The sequence below is a fragment of the Stylophora pistillata genome, chromosome 11 (genome assembly GCF_964205215.1).
Source record: "Stylophora pistillata chromosome 11, jaStyPist1.2, whole genome shotgun sequence".
NCBI classification, from domain to species: Eukaryota; Metazoa; Cnidaria; class Anthozoa; order Scleractinia; family Pocilloporidae; genus Stylophora; species Stylophora pistillata.
Window position 1 is genome coordinate 7,600,349 of NC_142529.1, and position 7,152 is coordinate 7,607,500.

Sequence of the window (7,152 nt, forward strand, 5' to 3'; positions counted from 1 at the left end):
CCATAAGGATAGAGTTGTCAATTGAAAGTATTTGCGAATGGTGTCCTTCAAAGTGCAAAAAAAAAAAAAAAAAAGTAAATAAATAAAAGGCATGGAGTGGAATAGCATAGAGATGGTTTATACACAACTAAATTAATGCAGCTATAAATTCAATCTTGAACCCCTCTAGTTCCTTGATGGACCTCTTCAATGTGGTGATTTCTCTGCTGCTTTCTTGGAGGGCTTTTTAACTGCGGCCTTCTCTGCTTCTGGTTTATTAGCAGGAGCTTTCTTCGCTGTTGGCTTTTCAGCCGCGGGTTTCTTTGCTGTCGTTTAAACGGCGGGCTTCTTTGGTTTGGCAGCCAGCTTCTTTGCAGCTAGTTTTTCCTTCAGTCTTTCCATCATTCACAAACCTATAAGGGACCAAAAGCACCCTCTTTTTCAGTCAGTTTTAAAGTTTCCATTAGCGACGCCCCTCTTCAAAGCCATCTTCAAGCGCAAGCCGAGCCAACCAACATTGTAGTAGGCTTTGGTGAACTTCTTGATGGCTTGGAGGGAAGAACTGCTTCGCCCATTCAAAGCTACAATGGCAGCGCTGGTCATCTCAAGGTAAGGTAGATATTCTATCGGCGTCTTCACGATCTTCGTTGCATTAGACATGAGGTTTATTATAAAAGTCTTGACCATAAATCCTTTTATTTTGGCTCATTCTTACCTATGAACAATTATACGTAGAATGATTCTCGGCAAATGTTAGCTACAGAGTCCAGAAATTAGAGACAAGAACCGATTATCTGTGGAGAAATGTGACAAAAAGTGATTTCGTATCTACTTTGTACCCCTTAGAGCAAGCAAAATTGTTCACTTACCTTTTTCGCTTAAAACGATGCGTTCACTTGTCTTGTCATGCTTTCCGTCCTCTTACTCTTCCGTTTGATTGACATCGTCATTCATATCAATGTGATTTAAACTTAAGAGAAGGTCTGCAATCATTTTGTACTTTGTTTTTGTTTTTGTTTTTTTTTTTTTAATGTGGACGACCGCTTGTTTGTCCACTTGAAGTTTTTTATATATTTTGGCTTCCATGATCTCGATCCTCAGTTTGAAGATTTCTGAGTCTTTGGAATCGATACTGTTGTTTCCGCCAGTTTCTGATCATATAATAATGAAATAATAATATAAGATTTATAAGGCACAAATTAATATTCAGATATGATCTAATGCCCTCTAAAAAGAACTATACATCAAATTTCCAAAAAATTAAGAATTAAGTATAAATCTCACTATATATACAATTAAAAGCAATTATAAGATTTGAGTATTAAAAGTATCGTAACTTAGCAATTAAATTATCTTAAAACGTTTATGATAAGTCATAATAATAATCGTAAATCTACAAGTCATATAATTCTTAAAAAAGTAAAGTTTTTCGTTTGGCTTTGAAAGGCTTCAAGCTTGTTTCCATCCTTAATGCACATGGAACTTTGTTCTATAGAATCGGTGCAGCCACTTGGAAAGCCCTGTCGCCTCTGAGGTCTTTTTAAATTTAAACGTCGGTACAGCCGGTAACAGTTCATCATTTGACTGAAGGTTATGCGAAGACTTCTTCTTCTACTAAATTCTGTATTTAATATGGAACCAGTCCATGTTTTGCTTTAATTGTTGTAAGTATCACCTTGAATTTAATCCTGACACTTATTGGTAACCAGTGTGCCTGACACAGCACAGGTGGTGTTATCAGACAAAACCGCGGAGTATTTGTTATTAACCTGGTCGCCATATTCTGAAGACGGTGTAGCTTATTGATTATTTCTTGGAAGACCGTAAAATAAACTATTACAGTAATCTACACGCCCCATTACCAGTGCAAGAACCAAACATCATGATCATATCCATTTGTGAGGGAATTGACGCTGGAGTACTGACATGTCCCAGCCATACGTTATTGTTAGGCGCTGTTGCAGCTTTGTCACGGTTAACGCTAAGAACATCTCCTTCAGGAACAGTTATTGCGGTAGGCTGCAGGAAAATCTGGCCATTTTAGCACGAGCATTGACTCGTGCTCTTGTCTGATGACCATGAGTTAGAAAATTGACGCAAAACCTGTTTGCACGGCTCATAAGCTCATAAGCGCAGGAAACAGCTTGATTACCTCATCGCGAGAAAGCATTTCAACAACCAACCTCGTCCCCGGGGTCTCTCATCTTCTCGCACCATCTTCTCTTGCTCCAGGGGGCGGAAAGATGAAAGACCCTGGGAACGAGGTTGTGCAACAACGAGGATTGTACACAAGCATAAAGGCTAGCTGTCAATAAACCGATGAATTGGCCAATCGCATGTACGCAACCGGCTTTCATCGGACCCCTTGTCTACTTTGTTGTCTTTATTCTGTTGAACAGGTCTCTTGGTCTCCTAGGAAGTGTTTCACCAGCGTACCAAAATTGATAGATAGATTCAAGTGAGCGCCCCATCTTACACAAAGCTGCGTGCAAACGTATTAGATATTATTAACTGCGCCCGGCCCCTGATTGCGCTTGAATGAATATCTCGGAGAAGATGGGATTTTATGTAGCAAGCTGAGGAGTCTCATGTTTCATTAAAATAAATTGATAATAGTTTGGTCCTTTTTTGTTCGCTCTTTGGTCAAGAATTTTTGCATATGTGGTGGCTCCTAAAGGAGCCGCTTCAGTGATGAAAAGCTGATTCAAGCCTTGGCCATAAGACTGCATACTTCTGCCCGGTGAAAGAACCAAAGCTGTAACCAAGTACACCAGCACCAAGTAAACTCATTTTGTGGATTTCGCGCTAAAACAAACGGTTCTTTTAGGAAGGAACAAATGATAATGAAGTCAATGCCATTAAACGGATTACCGCAGTTTGCGTCTTTTTCTTTTCTTTTCTTTTTTTTTTTTAATATGTTGTCCATATTTCTTCATCTGTCGACGCTATTCGTCTTCGCGAAATATAAACTTGCAATCAAATTTGCGGTATTCTCATTACCAGTTTGCTGAGTAATGTATGGATATTATAGGGAGAAGTTACATGCTAATCATTTCCGGGAGTTAAAGGGTTAATCGTCGTCGTTGGTTCTTCAGCTTTTGTATTCACGTTGCACGATCCTCACAGTAAAGAGCACTATTTAAGCAACAGTGAGAATCAGACCTGAAAAATTTTAGTCAGTGGTCCGAATCCCGTACAGGCCTGAATTTTTTCAGGTCCGTCTGATTCTCGCTATTGCTCTTTACTGCGAGGATCGTGCACAAATACGTTTCTATAACCCAGGGACCGCGCAGGGGGTGGGGCTGGGGGAGCTTTAGCTCCCCCTCCCCCACTTTTTTGGCTGATTAAATCACTATTTTTTTTTACTTAGAAGTTAGTCTATTCATTTAAATTTGGTCAAACGTGAAGGCCAGTTTGTTACTCATTGTTTTGTAAAAATTAAAAATGAACTTCACTTTTGGCAGTTTTAGATCCATTTCTAGCCATTTCGTTTCAAATTTTCCCGGGGGAGCATGCCCCCGGACCCCCCTAGTTGGCTCATGCTAACGCGTTCGCATTAGCCCCCTCACTTGAAAATCCGCTCCGCCGGCCCAGTAACCGCAGTTCAGATATATGGATTTCATATATTCGTTGTGTTCTTCAGCTTTTATTTATTCTCCCCAGCCTAACTGTCTTTTTATTCTACCAAACTAATACTTGTGGCAGTTTCCTTTACGTTGAAGGCAATTTTGCAGGCGATAGAAAACGACTCTAATTTTCCTGACTCGCTGCATATGTTTCCAATGACTTTTTTTTATCACTGATGTGAACTAATCTGTGAATTCCGTACTTATTTATACTTAAGGTTGGAAGCTTGCAAGAAAAAATGGGCGCGGCGTTCCTCGGATAAATTCCCTATCTCTAAGGTCGTGCGCAATTCTACAAATTATACTTTTTAAATCAACGCAAAAAAGAAGTTTAGAACAAGACCAAAGATAGCTTGCTTCGAAAAGACTAATTTTGTAAAATGACGTATTTAGGCTTTAGAGTTCATGAAAGCTGAAAAGACGCCAAATTTTGAACGATTTAATGATTAGAAAAACGATGAATATTTCTCCTTGGATTTTCAGGAGCAACATTGATTCTGCTTAGCATTGGCTCATTCACGTTATCAACTCCCTTGATGCAGTACCACAGTTTCGTTAGAAACTTACTCCCCATAACACTGACTTACCTTGAGCAAATTACCTTTAATTTTGCGCAAATTATTTCAAATTGACTCAGTGATATGCTAAGCACTGGATCAAACCAACGGAGATTTCGATTATCACGGTGTTTCTATGATGAAAAATGCGTATGTCCTTCCTTATTGGCTACAATTTTGTTATAATTTGACGTTGCCATGAAAACACTATTGAAACACAAAAATGGATGTCTACAGCCTCTTTACTTGCATGTTTTGTTTTCCCAGGTAGGTCTTGTGTAATAATCTAGAGAACTGTTTCTTTCAAATGGATAAAGAGGGTAAGTTTCTAAAAAAACCTATTGTGTTGATTCGATGGGGGATATTACAGGATAATATGGTTTTATCGACTCAGTTGATAATGTTAATTGGCCACGGTAAAGAGAATCTAAAGACACAGCCCAAAAAGAGTTTTGAGTGGACAAAAATGTTCGGTGAAAAATATCTTAAGTTGAAGAATAATGGAAGACTTAATCATTATTCAGGGCATCCTTCAGCAAACAAATGATAAGAATGTTTTGTTTACCTATTTTCATAATTCAATGAGACTCCCTTCAACAAGGCTTTTCAGTCACAATGTTGACTAAACATAATAGTGGTAATTAAGAAAACTATAAACAGTAATTTAATTAAATTCGAAATGTATTCAAAATTACTTCGTATGAAACATACTATTAAAAAGTGTGCGCTTAAAACCATTAATTCTTTAATGTTTTTAACAATGTCGGCTAGCCCATTCCATTCCCTTGGACCCCGAAAGTAAAATGCCCTTTGTCCCATTGAAAATCTACATCTGGGGACCACAAAATTGTTACATCCCCTAGTGTTATTGATGTGAACTGCTGAACGTTTAACAAAATATTTACCTATATAATCTGGAGCTAAGCCATCTATACATTTGAATGCTAAAACTAAGTCATTAAATAAAACTGATCTTCTCCATAAAATCTAAACTAATCTAAAAGATCTCCGTCCCTGAGAGATGTGGTCAAACTTCCCGCTTAAGCCTAATGCAACTCTGGTAGTAAAATTGGTACCAACTGCAATTTGTGTAGATTAAGTTTAGATGTGTCCCCCCACACTGAGGAACAATAAGATAGATTACAAAGCTCTTTATAAGTGTTTTCTTGTCTAAAAGGTGTTTCATTCTACTTACATCTGTACTACCTGGTTCATGCAACTGGAGGCCGTTTAAGTGATATGTAAATCATAGGTAAGATATCGATCAGTATATACCCCGAGGTCCTTAACAAACGAAACTGGTAGTTTTGCTGCTTAGAATGGTTTGGATGCGTCCTTGTCATTCCTTTCTACGTCGCAAAGGTGTTCTCGGAATCGGTAGTTTAGTCGTTTTCCTGTTCTGCCAATGTAGACCTTCTTTCAATAAGTGCAAGTTAGGCAATAGATAACATTGGCGGAGGTGCCCGTGAAGTGATCAGTAATCTTATTAGATCGCTTAGGTTCCGACAAGTTTTGCAACATGCGCGCGCATTTGAAGGTTCCGGTTTGATCCTTAGTTTGTATTGAACTTTTGACCAAAAATTTTGCTTATGTGCCTTACGCGTTAGAATGAAATTAGTGAAGGTTGCGAAATCGGGACCAATTTGAAGTAACAAAATGCTTTTAAAATGATGGATTTAACTACTTGATTCAGTGGGAGGGCGAAATCTGAGTGTGAACAGAATTTGATCGGTATCTTCCTTCTGTGATGTTTGTAGTGCTGACTGACGATCAATTCGTTGGGCGCTGTGGTGTCAGCGCCATAGGAAATCTATGAAGAACAGTATGGAGAATATAAATTCTGATATTAGGGTGTAAATGGGTAACTTATTTACTGCAAGGTAAACAATGTTATACAGCCACTGGCTCGATGGCTCGATATGTGGGCTCAGGGAACATACCAGATGAAGCTCTTGAACATGGCCGTAGCAGCAAGGTAACCCTACCAAAAAGGCTTCCTCCTGGGTTACAGAAGTTAGGGGTGGGGCCCTGAAGAGTCGCGAAACGTGTGTTGTCGCGCAACTTCGCGTGAAGCGTGAGTACTTTTTCGGACGAAATACACTGGAAACTAAAGTAAATTCAACATGGCGGCGTAAGAATTCAAGAAAGTGATAAAGAGAATCGCTTATTTTGGCTACAAAACAGGACCAAAAATGGCACCTTAAGCATTATTTACTTCTTAGTTCATATTGAGTCTCCTTTTATGGAGTTTGGATGGGGGAAAAAAAAAAAAAACCCGGAACAGCAGTTAGAAAACTCCAAAATGAAAAACACGTGCAACATTAAGATCCACCATCAGAGGTAAGGATAATAAAGCTGAAAACTGCCTGATGGGCAGATTATTGCAATTTACTCCTGCTTCCTGTTATTTTAAGTATTTAGCAAGAAACTAAAATATTTTGTATTCTAATCACGAACGCTCACTGTTGATTTGTAATTAATAACTGTGCACTACATGTATTGTCATATGAGCTGATGTGCAGTTGCGAACCATAACTGATGCAATTACTTAGATTTTTTTCGTTGGATGAGAAAAGATGTATGATGAAAGTATGTAAAGATGTGAGAAAAATATTATCTCTTACACCTTAAATTTGAATAGTTTGTGCTGGGCTTTAAGGGGAACTGAAGCTTAAAATTAAAAATTTTTTTGCATTCATTTCTAGTGAGCTTTAAAGGAATAAGATAAAAGTCTTGGTATTTATTTTTGTTCATTTCTTGTCATTCACGAGAAAATCAGACTTGAAGTTCCCTTTTTTTCCGCTTTTGCAGCCGTATGACCGTAGGTTCAAAACGAGTAACAGCGGTTGAATGTGACCGTCAGTGGTGGAGAACTGAAACACTTCTCTCATGCGCAGAGGCCACACATCAGTCCAAAATTTAAATTTATCAGTCTTTCTTTCCCAAGTATGAGTAGCTTGAAGCCCTTCCAGTCTGAGCTAAATTATTTT

At 38.4% G+C, this 7,152-nt stretch overlaps 1 long non-coding RNA gene across 2 annotated transcripts in view; it reads left to right on the forward strand.

The window, feature by feature from the left end:
• Positions 1–6,263: 6,263 nt before the first annotated feature.
• Positions 6,264–7,152, forward strand: part of LOC111334143 (uncharacterized) — an 11,024-nt gene continuing 10,135 nt past the window's right edge. For both annotated transcript variants that reach the window (XR_002695214.2, XR_002695213.2), the window contains exon 1: positions 6,264–6,502. This is a non-coding gene — a long non-coding RNA (uncharacterized LOC111334143). The remainder of the gene's footprint in view (positions 6,503–7,152) is intronic.